This window comes from Malaya genurostris, chromosome 2, assembly GCF_030247185.1.
Source record: "Malaya genurostris strain Urasoe2022 chromosome 2, Malgen_1.1, whole genome shotgun sequence".
Taxonomy (NCBI): domain Eukaryota; kingdom Metazoa; phylum Arthropoda; class Insecta; order Diptera; family Culicidae; genus Malaya; species Malaya genurostris.
The window spans coordinates 69132867-69146470 of NC_080571.1; the positions used below are offsets into that span (position 1 = coordinate 69132867).

Here is a 13604-nt window from a genome sequence, read left to right on the forward strand (position 1 = left end):
CTCCAATACTAGCCCGATTCACGAAAAATCAAAAACATACGATTGTAGGTAAATGATCTTACTATGCATTTGGCGAAAAATACCAGCTAGAAAGCTTTTCTTTCGCGAGATTTCGTGCGAGTTTTGTTAAACATTTTGTTTTCTTTTTCCCTTTTCTCACTATAAACAACTCGCATATGTAGGGATGTGCTACGTTTTCAACAAAGCGTCAAAGCTAGTAGCGATGAAAATCATTACTGATTTCTGGTTCTACTGAAACATGAATAGAAATTATTTTACAAAGTAGTAACACTTAGTTACATTTTCTACTCATCTATATTCAACGTTTACGCAGAGAGAACGGACAACGAAAACAAAAGAAATGTTCTTAGCGTCTACCGCATGTGGCATTTTACACACCCCAATGCATGCGTTGACATTGTGTGCGTGCGAAAGAATAAGGAAAAACTCATTTAATTTTTAAAACTCGCGCGAAATCTTTCGATAAAAATCGATTTTTCGATCGATAGAAAAATCAATTATCTAGAATCGTATGTTCTTGGAATTTCTGTTTTCTTTCCCGTTTTCTCACAATTTTGGGTAAAGTGCGTGAAACCCCGGGATAGGCAGCGAACTCCCGTGACCACGGCGAAGCGCTACCTTAAATAAAGCAAAATTTTGGAAATGAAGCAGATGGCTATGCCATCTTAGAATTCAGAAATACCCATATTGTAATTATTTCCATGGGATATAACTGAGCCGGAAATGATTTTCATTGCATGCAAAAACCTTTTTTTACGAAGTAGGTTCGTAAAAAAAGTTTACGTTATTTGGTATTTTGTTCGTAAAAAGAGTAACGTAAAAAAAGTTAACGTAAACGAAGATTTTTGGCATTCAGTTCTAGAATCAAATTCGGATCCCGAATTCTGAAAATGAGTTCAGTTACAGAACACTAAAACTAAACTATGAACTAAATTCTTGATTTGGATTCCGAAACTGGGTTTTGCAAGTGAATTCGGAGCCAGTCCCATGTTTCGAATTCAGAACCAGTCATACTTTAATAAAAATGCTTCGTTACAATTCTAGGAGTAAAGCAGTGAAAGTTGTAAAATTCACACAATCAATCAACTAATATTAACGATTATAGATATTCGGAGGTGAGAAAGAAGCGTGTCAGCTTTGTTCGTATCTAAATCCTCCAGTTATGTCTTTGGCATTACCCACCCGTTTTTTTATCCACGTTTGGCGAGTAAATATCAGCAATTTATAGTTTCAGAGTTCCCGAAATCCAAGATGGAGGCATTCGGTTTGTGGATATCCTTTCAAATCGCTATTTGTATTTTCGAGACCGGGTTGACAAGTAAGTTATTGAAACTAATGTCATACATATATTTAGAAATTCTAGATGGTCGCAAACGGTTTGTTGTGGATTTTTTAACTTAAAGAAATTTATGAATCAATTCCAACATTGCATTTTAGATGTCATCGTAAGCGGTATTGTCCCCTGCACAACCCTGTAGTTTTTGCCTTTCTCTATAGAAAGGTATTAGAATTGCTGGAAAAACCGACTTTCGAACGGAGCCTCGGAGACCCATAGTGTTATATACCATTCGACTCAGTTCGTCGAGATCGGAAAATGTCTGTGTGTGTGTGTGTGTGTGTATGTGTGTGTATGTGTGTGCACTTTTCGAAGATATTTGAACGCGCTCAATTGTCTCAGAGATGGCTGAACCGATTTTAACAAACTTAGGCTCGTTTGAAAGCTACTGGCGGGCCATTGATCAAATTCGAAGATCAAATGGCTGTGACTTTTGGTTCCGGAGATATGATTGTATAAGTGACGTAACCGACAAAAAGCGTTGTATTTGAACGCGCTCAATTTTCTCAGAGATGGCTGAACCGATTTTAACAAACTTAGGCTCGTTTGAAAGCTACTGGCGGGCCATTGATCAAGTTCGAAGATCAAATGGCTGTGACTTTTGGTTCCGGAGATATGATTGTATAAGTGACGTAACCGACAAAAAGCGTTGTATTTGAACGCGCTCAATTTTCTCAGAGATGGCTGATCCGATTTTAACAAACTTGGGCTCGTTTGATAGCTACTGTCGGGCCGTTGATCAAGTTCGAAGATCAAATGGTTGTGACTTTTGGTTCCAGATATATGATGGTATAAGTGACGTAACCGACAAAACACGCTGATTTTTACCGCTCTTATATATAAGGGTGCCAAATTTTGGGATCAACTCTATTTTCGTAAAGTTTAGGCACCTCGAAAAAAGCCTTCATGCAAAATTTGACCTAAATCGGACATGCTTAAGGGGTGCTGCCCGGTGGTAAAAGTTTGACAATTTTCGATCTTGAAAAAGCACCATAGGGGAGAGTACATGAAATTTCCAAAATCGAAAATTTTTTTTGTTGCCGAAACTCTTAAAACTGCATGAAACATCGAAATTTAGTGTCCTCTCAAAAAAAATTTTTTTTGAAAAAATCTACTTTCTGGGACTTGGAAAAATTTTCATATTTTTTCTAAGTCCCAAAAAGTCGACTTTTTCAAAAAATTTTTTTTTCGAGATGACACTAAATCTCGACGTTTCATGCAATTCTAAGCCTTTTGGCATCAAAAATTTTTTTTCGATTTCGAAAATTTCATGTACTCCCCCCTATGGTGATTTTTCAAGATATATGAAAATTCCACTAAGTGGACTAAGAAGGCTTTTTTTTTAGATTAGCATCACTGATTACAAATAGGCAACGCAAATGTCAAGCACTAGTTTGGAAAAATGATGCTGACTGTGTGACATAAACACTGAAGCATGCTTTCGTGAACTACTCGAAACAATCTGAATCAATTGGTGTCAAAATTGGAATCCGAAATTATTTAATAAAAGTATGAAATATATTTTCATGAGACTTTTATGAAAAAAGAGAAAGGCATTATCACACCACTAGGTGGATTAAGAAGGGTTTTTTTTCTTTCGTGTGCTCCGCCTTATAATTGTATTGTTACAATGTAAGTGACACATTGAAAGTTTGCAAAATTTACACAATCAATCAACTAGCCGTGTGTTGAAAAAGCAAGTCAGTTTTATTCGCATTCCCGTCATCCAGCAATGTCTCTGACATTACCCACTCGTCATTTTTTCCAGTAATTCTATAAGCTTTTTTGTAGAAAGGCAAAAAGTTTGCGGTGATTTGAGCTTCAGCAGGTCTGCACGGGAGCATGTCATACTGGAAGCATTCTTGTTTCTCCTGTTAACCAGATAAAGGTTCGAAATGATAAAGTTGATCAACTTTGCGTAAGCAATTTCCCAACTCGTCGTCATCGTCGTTGTGTTGGTGCTGGTAGTTGACAACTACTTTTAACAAAGCTTGGCTGCCGCTGGCATTCCAGTAAGTAAGTTAAGTTTTTGCACTTGTCGTTGTGATATCTGCCAAGTCGATACATGGTACCTAATCATTACCCTGTTAGCACAAAGTTATAATTTTATTGCGAGGAAACATTCCTGCAGCATCAATTGAATTTTACGACAGTATGCGCACAGCACATCTCCCCTGGGGGTGATGTAAAAGAAGAGTGGGGCTGGTTCGAGAGTGTTCCTAGCTTCGAGCACAACCGGACAGATTTCCCTGCATATCGGTTTCAGCTTTTCATTATACAACAAACTTCATGAGCCAGCACCGGAAATGGGGTGTAAGAAATTGCATCTAATAGCATTTGAAACGCTTCGAGCTTTCCGCACACACACACACCGCAGAGAGGACGCTCGCCGGCAACTTTGGTCGTCTGCTTGGGCAATTGTACCACTTGAAGCCTGCAAACCGGAATCTGCTGTTTATTATTTTCTCCGCTCGTAATAAACATTATGTACGCTCCGCTGCAGCATATCCTTAGCAGGCAAGTTGTTATCGGAAGTTTATCATCTTCTCGGTCGCCATTGATGTCTTTTCAGTCGAAGCCCGCAAACGTCAAGTAAAGCACACAGTGACACAGTGGAAGTAACAGGACTGCACTGCCTGGCGTGGCATCGCACTGAATTATGCTTTCGAACTTCCCAAGTGTGTATTGTCTCGAGGACGTTTCCGTCATTAGTTGCATTGTCGCTACGGAACAGATGTGGCGCTTTCAGTTGTTTTCTTGTGTTTAATGATACTGTGGTCATAAAACTCTGGAGTATCAGTCCATGGACCGAGGTCCGTGTTCTGGCATCGATGATTGCTTCCAGTAGATTTATGCCCATTCGAACACATTTTACCGAACTGCATACTTTTTCGGCTTTTGAAGGGAATCAGCAAGTGAAAGAAAAAATCGCACAAAATTTCCAAATCAGCTAAACCGAATCTAGTGTGAATTATGGCTAGCTAGTCATTTGGTTTACGATGCTCGGTTGTTCTGTAACTGACTTTTAACAATGGCATCGTTTGATGCCTGGGAAGTCACCTCAGCAGGATGGCCATCGTTGCTGAAAGTGTTTAAATTTTGAATGCCTACAGGATCTCTCACGGTGACAAGCAAACTAATGCCTAATGGGCCATATCGGCTCATGTTTATGCTGATGGTTGCTATGCTGCCCGTACACAGATTCCTCCGGCAAGTGTTTGTTGCTTCTGCTGCCACACTACAGGGGATTTTGAACATGCCGGGAACATCCAAACCACGCACCGGTTCATTGATGTAAGCTAGAAAGCTTACGACCGGACTCAAATGTGAAAATTAATGGATTTTCATCACGAGCTACTGAGTACGGGAATCAAAAAGTGCTGCGTCCCATGGATGTGTCCACTCCGAATCCGGTGTGCATGTGTGCTGACTGTTGAGTGTATCGTGTATCGAACATTGACATCGTACCTTCTACCGTATAAAAAAGGGAGCACTGCTTGCTCCGAGTAATGGTCTGTTTACGATCGCATTAAACCAAAGCTTTATGGACTTTTTCAAATTATTTTTCACTTCCAGCTATGCGGCATTGTACCAGCAAGGAAACAGGTGATTCGGCTTGTTTAGGTAACTATTTATTGCCAATAGTATAGTACATATATCTAGGAATAACTTTCTCATCATTGCTTCGCCCTGAACGGAAAGAGAGGGTCACGTCACAAAGTGTTCGTAAAAGTATGTTTTACGACGACGCCTGTGGTCATATCGGACGTTAATTCGAAGACGACATAATAAAACGGATAACAGTGAGGTTTTAAGTTTCAAATGCTATGTTTTTCTAACACGAAAACCTGGGAGTAATTCAGTAGTGGTAATAAAATTAGTTTTGGAGAAAAACAAAGGTGGAGAAGAAATCAATTTCAACTGTAATGGAGTTTTCATAGCAAATCACCAGCCAAAGATCAACTGACTTCACACGCTTCTTGATTGTTCTTTTTATTCACTATATTATTAATTATTACCAAGCCCGAAATCAGCATTTTGGCGAAAAAAATAGTTGCTTTTCTAATTTCAGTTAGTTATTTTTTGAGACAACTAAAAAAAATCTATTTTTTGCTAATTTGGATTTTTTATTTCTAATTTAAAATATTAGTTGAAATTATCATTTTTTTAGTTGAATTCACCAATTGAACGTGCTGTCATTTCTTAGCTAAGGCACACTCCATTTCCATTGAACTAGTTTATTAGTGGTATTAGAAAAATAATATGTTTTCAACCAACATAAATGGTTGAATTGGCTTCTGAGATCTGCAGCTATATGGCGCACTGTCACCGAAAAAATGTTAACACTGCAAATGATTACTAGCCGCTAAATGGCACCCTACTACCGAAAATAGTTTCGCAGTCGCGATTGTCTTCTCTATAGGGACCGTGCACGAGGGCGTGGTTTAGTGGCCCGGCGACGACAGCGCACGAAGCGGCGAGTGGAAAAAATAATGCAACCATAGCAAAACTTGAAAACTGAGTTTTTTTTCCGAATCCTATGGAACTATTTGCGTGTGGTGCAAACGATTGTTCAACATCGACTGACTATTAAATTTTGAATCGAATTATTCATTCAGTATCTAAATACGGCCACGTCATTTTCGGTCATTGGAATTGGATTTGTGTATAATATTTGTCATATTCACCCAAACTCAAACACTCAAACGATATTCTTACTTCCGCCGAATTGCAATCATTACACCACTTGCTATTACTTTATTTTCAGAGCAAAATAGATCCAAATAACTTTTCATCCGTTAAACTTTGAAATAGGCCGTAGTTTTAGATAAATTTAACTACTCGATAAAAAGTAACTGCTAAATGAAAGGTCTTGTGGTTCTACACGGGATCCCTGAATTTTATCCGCAACCGACTTTCGGTTCCGGGATGATAGGGTAAAGTGTGTCAAAAATTGTGTACCATTACTTAAAGAATCGAATCCTGGTTCCCGGTTTTCGAATAACGACGGCAGATAATAGTCATATACTCAAAAAATTATCTCGCTTAATTTTCTCAGAGATGGCAGTCCAGTATTCTTAATCCTAAGTACAAATGAAAGATGCTCCTACCAAAAATTAAGCATATTTTTTGGATGCAATTAAAATCGTCATTTAGGGTACGATGTCAAAATCGTATAAAATATTCAAAATTTGAATAAAAACTAGTAGAGTTGGTACGTCATGTTAGTTGATGGCCATACAAACCAACTTCGACTATACCGGTTCTAGGGTTCCAGTGCCCGAAATACCTACAATAGTAAAACTCATTTCGTTTTTTCGTGGATGTCGGAGAACTGATAAAAAGGGCGGGTGGGTAATGTCAGAGACATAACTGGATGTCGTAAATACGAAAAAACTGGCACGCTCCCATCACATTTCCGAATATCCGTTAGTTGATTGATTGTATGAATTGTGCAAGCTATCCTCTTTTTCACTAATAGAGTTTGAAGCGATGCACCTACATTAAAGTACAGATTAGTTACATTAAACAGCTACTATTCTACAACTATATATTCCAAACAATTTCTTTTTAATTTGCCAATAAAGGAGGCTAGGTACGACAAATTTGTAGTTTATTTTTATTGAAGCTATGAAGTTCGAAGATATCTGATTCTTTTCGAAATTTCAGTACGAGACAATTGCAATGGCCTGGTCTGAAATGTATCGACGATCTTCGGTATGCAAGAGTCATTTTAATAGTAATAATGATAGTAATAATAATGATAATAATAATAATAATAATAATAATAATAATAATAATAATAATAATAATAATAATAATAATAATAATAATAATAATAATAATAATAATAATAATAATAATAATAATAATAATAATAATAATAATAATAATAATAATAATAATAATAATAATAATAATAATAATAATAATAATAATAATAATAATAATAATAATAATAATAATAATAATAATAATAATAATAATAATAATAATAATGATAATAATAATAATAATAATAATAATAATAATAATAATAATAATAATAATAATAATAATAATAATGATAATAAAAATAATACATATTAATCTGTACATATAGGTATGTATGAATAAAATACAGATTAACCTGTATATATGGCAACCCTGTTTCGCATGGCATATTTTCACATGACCCCTTAAAGGTATAAAGATGTGTTCAACATCATCACTTTCGCTTTCGCATTGCCGTTCGTAATTGAATGTGTTAGTGACGGTACAAATTATTTTAATTTTCATCTTGATAAAAATCTGCCTTTCTACCGGTTTTCGGTGCCATCGTGCTGACGGTGTCTCGTACGTTCAGAGTAGCTGCTTTAACTTAAATGACGCTATTTCTCACATCACATTTAATTTTATACCTGCTACTGGCAGCGGTGTACGAACAGCCCCTTTGGTAAAATACATTTCCTGTTCGCAGAACGGGAAACAGTGAGACGATATAAAAGAGAGAGTTAGATCGACAGCCAGTAATACTGATTTGGCTTTCTAGCTGTTAACAGCATCTTGTGGAATTTTTACGCAGAAACACGCACACAGGTGGAACAGTTAAGGTCAAGGCAAAGTCCCGCTCAAACCGTGCTGGTCTGCAGTTCCCAGTTGGCAGAATCCATCGTCTGCTCCGGAAGGGAAACCTCACCGAGCGTGTCGGTGCACCAGCCTATCCAGCCTATACCAGTGGCAGTGATGGAGTACTTGGTTGCCGAAGTGTTGGAATTGGCCGGTAACGCTGCCCGTGACAACAAGAAAACGAAAATCATCCCTCGCCATCTGCAGCTGGCCATCCGTAACGACGAGGAGTTGAACAAAAACCCCGTTTTTTTTCAGGACGACCACATCACTGTGATGAAGAAATATTAAAGATTGCTTTAAGTTTATCCAGTTCTGATACGCCTGGAAAGTAGAATACGCAAATCAAATGAAAACCTTTGTTCTAACAATTTGTTCATTTTTGTTTTCGGCCGCATATTAAAGTATTCACGACAAAAATACATTTTGATCTGTATACGTGGCAATTCTGTTGCGCACGGCATTTTTGTATACTAGTATAAAGATGTGTTCAATATCATCACTTATACTTTCACATTGCCGTTCGTAATTGAATGTGTTAGTGACGGGGCAAATTATTTAAACTTCTCGTGTGTGTCTTGTATCGGCAAAATTCAACTAGTTCTTTATGATTATCTTTAGCACTAAAAAGTGCTTTGAATGGGCCTTGCTGGACTTTTTGGCTGCCATTCTATCGGTTTTCGGTGCCATCGTGATGACGGTGTCTCGTACGTTCAGAGTAGCTGCTTTAACTTAAATGACGCTATTTCTCACATCACATTTCATTTTATACCTGCTGCTGGCAGCGGTCTACCGACAGCCCCTTTGTTAAAATACCTTTCCTGTTCGCAGAACGGGAAACAGTGAGACGACAGATCCTCGATGTTGCTCTCGTGTGTCTTGTTTCAGGAACAGTTGCTCAGCAAATGGTAGGAAAAATGAACCACACAACTTTTATATGATGCTCTTGTACAGAAGCAGACATCTCGCGTTCTGATTGGCTGGTGCTGTCATGGGTTAAATCAAACAGGTTTTCCAATAGTGTACTATTGAAATACTGCAATGTTGTTGCAATACACGTTTAAGTTGAAAATTTTCGATTCTATTGGTAGTTAGATTATATAAATCTTTCCACAGATCACTGAGCTATGAGCTTTCAAAATACGAGAAAGTCAAACGCGCCTTATGAATTATCCTCTTTGATGCTCGTTTATACCAAACATTTCAGAAAAGTTTAGATTTGAACTATTTGAGATTATGTCACACAACTTAAAATTTTATCATAAAATTGTGATCATATTTCTGATGGCTTGTAGCAAGAATTATGTTGATTCATTAGATACATCAGAGGGTAAATTTTGAAAAGGCGCCCCATAGTAAAGTAAGTCGTATTCACGACGAAACGAAATTTTGTTCAAACTAAAATTTGATCCTTTATTGTACGAGATTAAACTTGAGCTTAATGAAAATCGGATGAAGTTTAAGTTATTCTTTCACGAGTTTTCGAATTTTTGATCGAACGCTCTTCATCAAGTTCCGGACACGTGTTGCATCGCATTTTTTCTACGCTTGAGCCCAAATATTTTTGAACTTCTACATGTTCCCAGCTGCCTTACCAGTCTTCTTGAAGACCCACTTCACGATTGCCCAGTAACGTTCGATGGGTCGAAGCTGAGGGCAATTTGGTGGATTGATATTTTTCTCAACGAAATTTATACCCTTTTCCGCAAGCCAATTGAGAGTGGTTTTGGCATAGTGAGCCGACGCTAAATCCGGCCAAAACGAAAGACGCGAATACAATTTCCGGGCCCTTGTTGCTGCTCGCTTCTTCTGTTCTACACTTTGTTTCAAGATTTTCTGCTTCTTGTAGGTCTTCAGGTGATTTAGCCTATTGATACGCTGGATCATTCCGACACTCGTTCCTGCTTTTTTTTTTCCAAATCACGTATTGACATTGATTTGTTCTTCATGATTAGAGAAACCACTTTCTGGTCCAGTTTCGGGTTGGAAGAACCGGGTTTTCGCCTCTTCCTGGTAGCTCATCCAAAGAATAGTGTTCCTGAAACTTATTAATGATGGTTTTAACACTAGCATGATGAATTCGAAAATTCAATTTTCGCATAGTAATACCCTTCTCACTTAGCCATGTGTCCAGAACCTTAATTTTCACTTCCTTTTCAATATGCGACATTTTGAAAACGCAGATTTTCAACTTCACAAACAAGTAAACAAACAAACGCTGACAGCCAAACGCACAGCATGCTGTGATCTGAGCAAAAACCGAATACAAGTAGTACTCCGGACGGCGTAGCCCGAGAGAAACATACCATTAAATAACAAGAAGCCATAGAGAAGAGAAGAGTATTCTAAAAAAAACTGTGAAGGATCTTTTTTTTCTTGATCCAAAACTATGTTTTGAGCAAACATAATCCGACCTTGTTGTTTCGATATAGCCTTCAGCTGAAAAAACTACAACCAATTGCAATATAAGTTAGAAGATACAACGAACTTCGTTTGACATAAAATATGAGCATTATTTCGCACAATTGCTTCAAATGCGCACAAATTCTTAATAAACACACTTTCTACTAACAGTTTACGTCATTTTTACATATCGGTTTAGAAATGTATATATGGATGTATCGTAACACATTCGAAAAAACATTAAAACAATTTGCAAGCAATTTCAACAAAACTATTCTTTTCAGCTTTCTGATCGATTGTTTTGTTTTGATACTTCTCATGAGTTTTTGGCTAATAAACTTGTTAATAAAACAAATTTCATTTTGGTTTTCTTGTGCTGTCTTTTGCAGTGATGGTGACAGATAGATAAAGTAAAAAATTTCTGATTTTAATCACAAAATTGAATTGAATGAGAATGAGAATTTCGAGTAGGAATGAAATTTTGCTAGATTATGTCCGGGATATTCGCCAAACTAAACACATTCTCCAAAAACAAGAGATTTTTCAGCAAAATGGATTCTGAATTTCAACTAATTGAATAGTTATTTTGGCAATTTTGTTGTCTTTTTGGAAATTTTGTTGATAAAATCAGTAATTCAGAAACAGTAATACGAATGAGGCGCAGAGCTAATGCAGGTCGTTTCGTGCACGAAAAATGATTAATTGGTTATGTTGGTTAATCTACCGGTGGAGTAAAGTGATCAAACCTTTGGGGGTTATTAAACTAACAAGTATTATCCTACTATTTATTCAATGTATCGATCTCTGTTATCTCTGTTGTTAGCATTGTAATATCAACGGATTTTCGTGGTAGTTGATTTCTATCATTTAGAATTTATTGATTTTTACAAGAACTTTCTCTACTTTTACCAGTATTCTCAGGTTCCCAAAACGGAGTTAGGTTCATAGATTGTTGTATCAGTATTCAGATTTTGTTCAGTGTAAAACTACCTTAATATTAAAGGTTTAAATTTAATGTGTAACATTAAAACAATAACAAAAAGTGATCTGAATAAACAATTTGAAAGAGCAGGTCTCTTTCTGTGCTTGAACTTTAACCAAACCAGACGTCTTCTACATTTAGTGCAATATCCCAAAAACCCCTTAATTAAAACATTTGTATAGACTTTAGTATGCAAGTTGATGGAACAATTTCCCAGTAGTGCACACTTAGAAAAGTTTACATCATAATAGATGCACATAAAAGGAGCGTCGCGATTCACTTATATTTCCAATTCAAAGCATGTAAAGATAAGTCATATCGTCAACTTCACAGTTCATTTAGCTGAAATTTACATATATACAGACACAATTTTTATTTTAACATATTTGTAGATGTAATATTGTGTCGTCACCGAAGAAATCACGGTATGCTTGAATTTACATCAAACGTAAGTTTAATTTTTTCTAAGAGTGTGGCATTATTCATCACCCATAGCGGACTTTTCTTTTCAACGCCGTTGAAAGAACTCCGGAAGAGTCAAGAATGACGTTCGATCGCTAGAATTATTTATCTACCTTCGGATGGTTTTTGAATTGGTTAAGATTTTGCGTTAAAATACACGTTAAAGTACACCGTGTAACAAAAGTTATAAAAAGTTAATCGGAATCAATTGGAAGTGATAGATTTTCTACCAGTGTACAGTGACCCAGAAAGCAAAATTAGCGGGGAACAATCTTCTACGCTTTAATCATTGGTCTTAGAGATTTTAAGTCTCCAGGACATTAGTTGTACTTAAAACAAACCATGATTTAAAAAATTATCTCGAAATCTGGATAAAATGGAACAATGCATCCTTCCACAATACTTAAAAAAATCAATTTTTAACAACTTTGTTTAAAATATCGAATCTGTATCTGTAACCGTTTTCATATTAGAACAGTTTATATATCCTAAGTTAAGATGCTTCTTGTGCTCGGAAATGTTTCGTGAAGGTAAAGCCCCAAAAAAAAATCTATAAATCCCATTGGAATACTGAGATCGTAGTGAAACACAACTTAGACGACAACCAGATTGAACAATACTTCGTACATGTTCCATCTGTCTCTCTATAAATAACTTCTTAGTAATCTTAGTAAAAGTATTTATGCGCATAACGCACTTGAATTGACGTTCCTCATCACATCCGATCTACAATATCTTAGGCTTGCATGGTTATAAACACTTGATACTCCCTCCTCGTTATAAAAATTCTTATGACATCATTATTTCCACGTAATCGCTCAATATTGTGGTAATGATTATTTTATAACGAAAGGCTGTTTATCATCATAACTACATTCGTACTACAGAATAACGATTGCTATGGTAAATTTATTTTTGATTAAATGTGGATTTCACAAAACTCGAAACATTAAACCACCGTTTTTAGAGACACTCATTATATCAACCCACAAAAACCCCTTAAGACCATATTTGAGTTTTACAAAAAGTATGTATGGTCTTCAAAAAGTATCGATTCTCAAACGAAATTAGATTAATTTTGCCATGACCCCTCTCTCTCTCTGTTGATGACACTTGCTACGCTCTCCCCTATAAAAATACCCTTATGATCATCTCTGAAGAGCAAGAAGTACCTGTGCCAAGATTGGTGGCAGTTCGTTCAGCAGTTCCGGAGTCATGCCGTAACAAACATACAAACTTACATTCTTTTTATAAATATAGATGTACAGATGTAAAATAATGGAAACCTATTATTTTTCACTCATTTGAATTATAATTTCGTGCAATCTGCACGTTTTCTTCATTATCATACACATTTCGAAAAAATCTTGGGATTTTACATTTTAAGATGCACATAAATCGAGCGTCGTTTTTCACACAAATTTATATTACAGAACATGTAAAACTTTGTGATTGGAAAATTACACGACTTGAAATCGAATGAAATAAAAGAAACAAAAGATCAATAGCAACAGCTCGGCTTGAACCGAGAATCATTAGATCACAATGCAATTCAGTCAATCGACTGTATTGTGCTATTTGTAATAAATCCTGCTATGATTCGAGCTTCCATCAGTTCCCCCATTCGATAATAAAAATCAATTTCCTCTTTTGAGTTAATACATTAGTTGACTTAAATTTGCAGTACATTTAAAATATAAATATTATTGAACGAATTATGTGAAATTTATCTATATAAAGAAAAAGACTGGAAGAATAACAGAGTTTTGATTTGCCTCCACGATTCTATCG

General features: G+C 36.2%; 1 protein-coding gene across 5 annotated transcripts in view; it reads right to left on the bottom strand.

Annotated features, from left to right (window-relative positions):
• The window catches only part of LOC131430485 (ras-specific guanine nucleotide-releasing factor 2-like), a 499968-nt gene that overhangs the window by 101624 nt on the left and 384740 nt on the right, over nucleotides 1-13604 (bottom strand). The window lies entirely within an intron of this gene.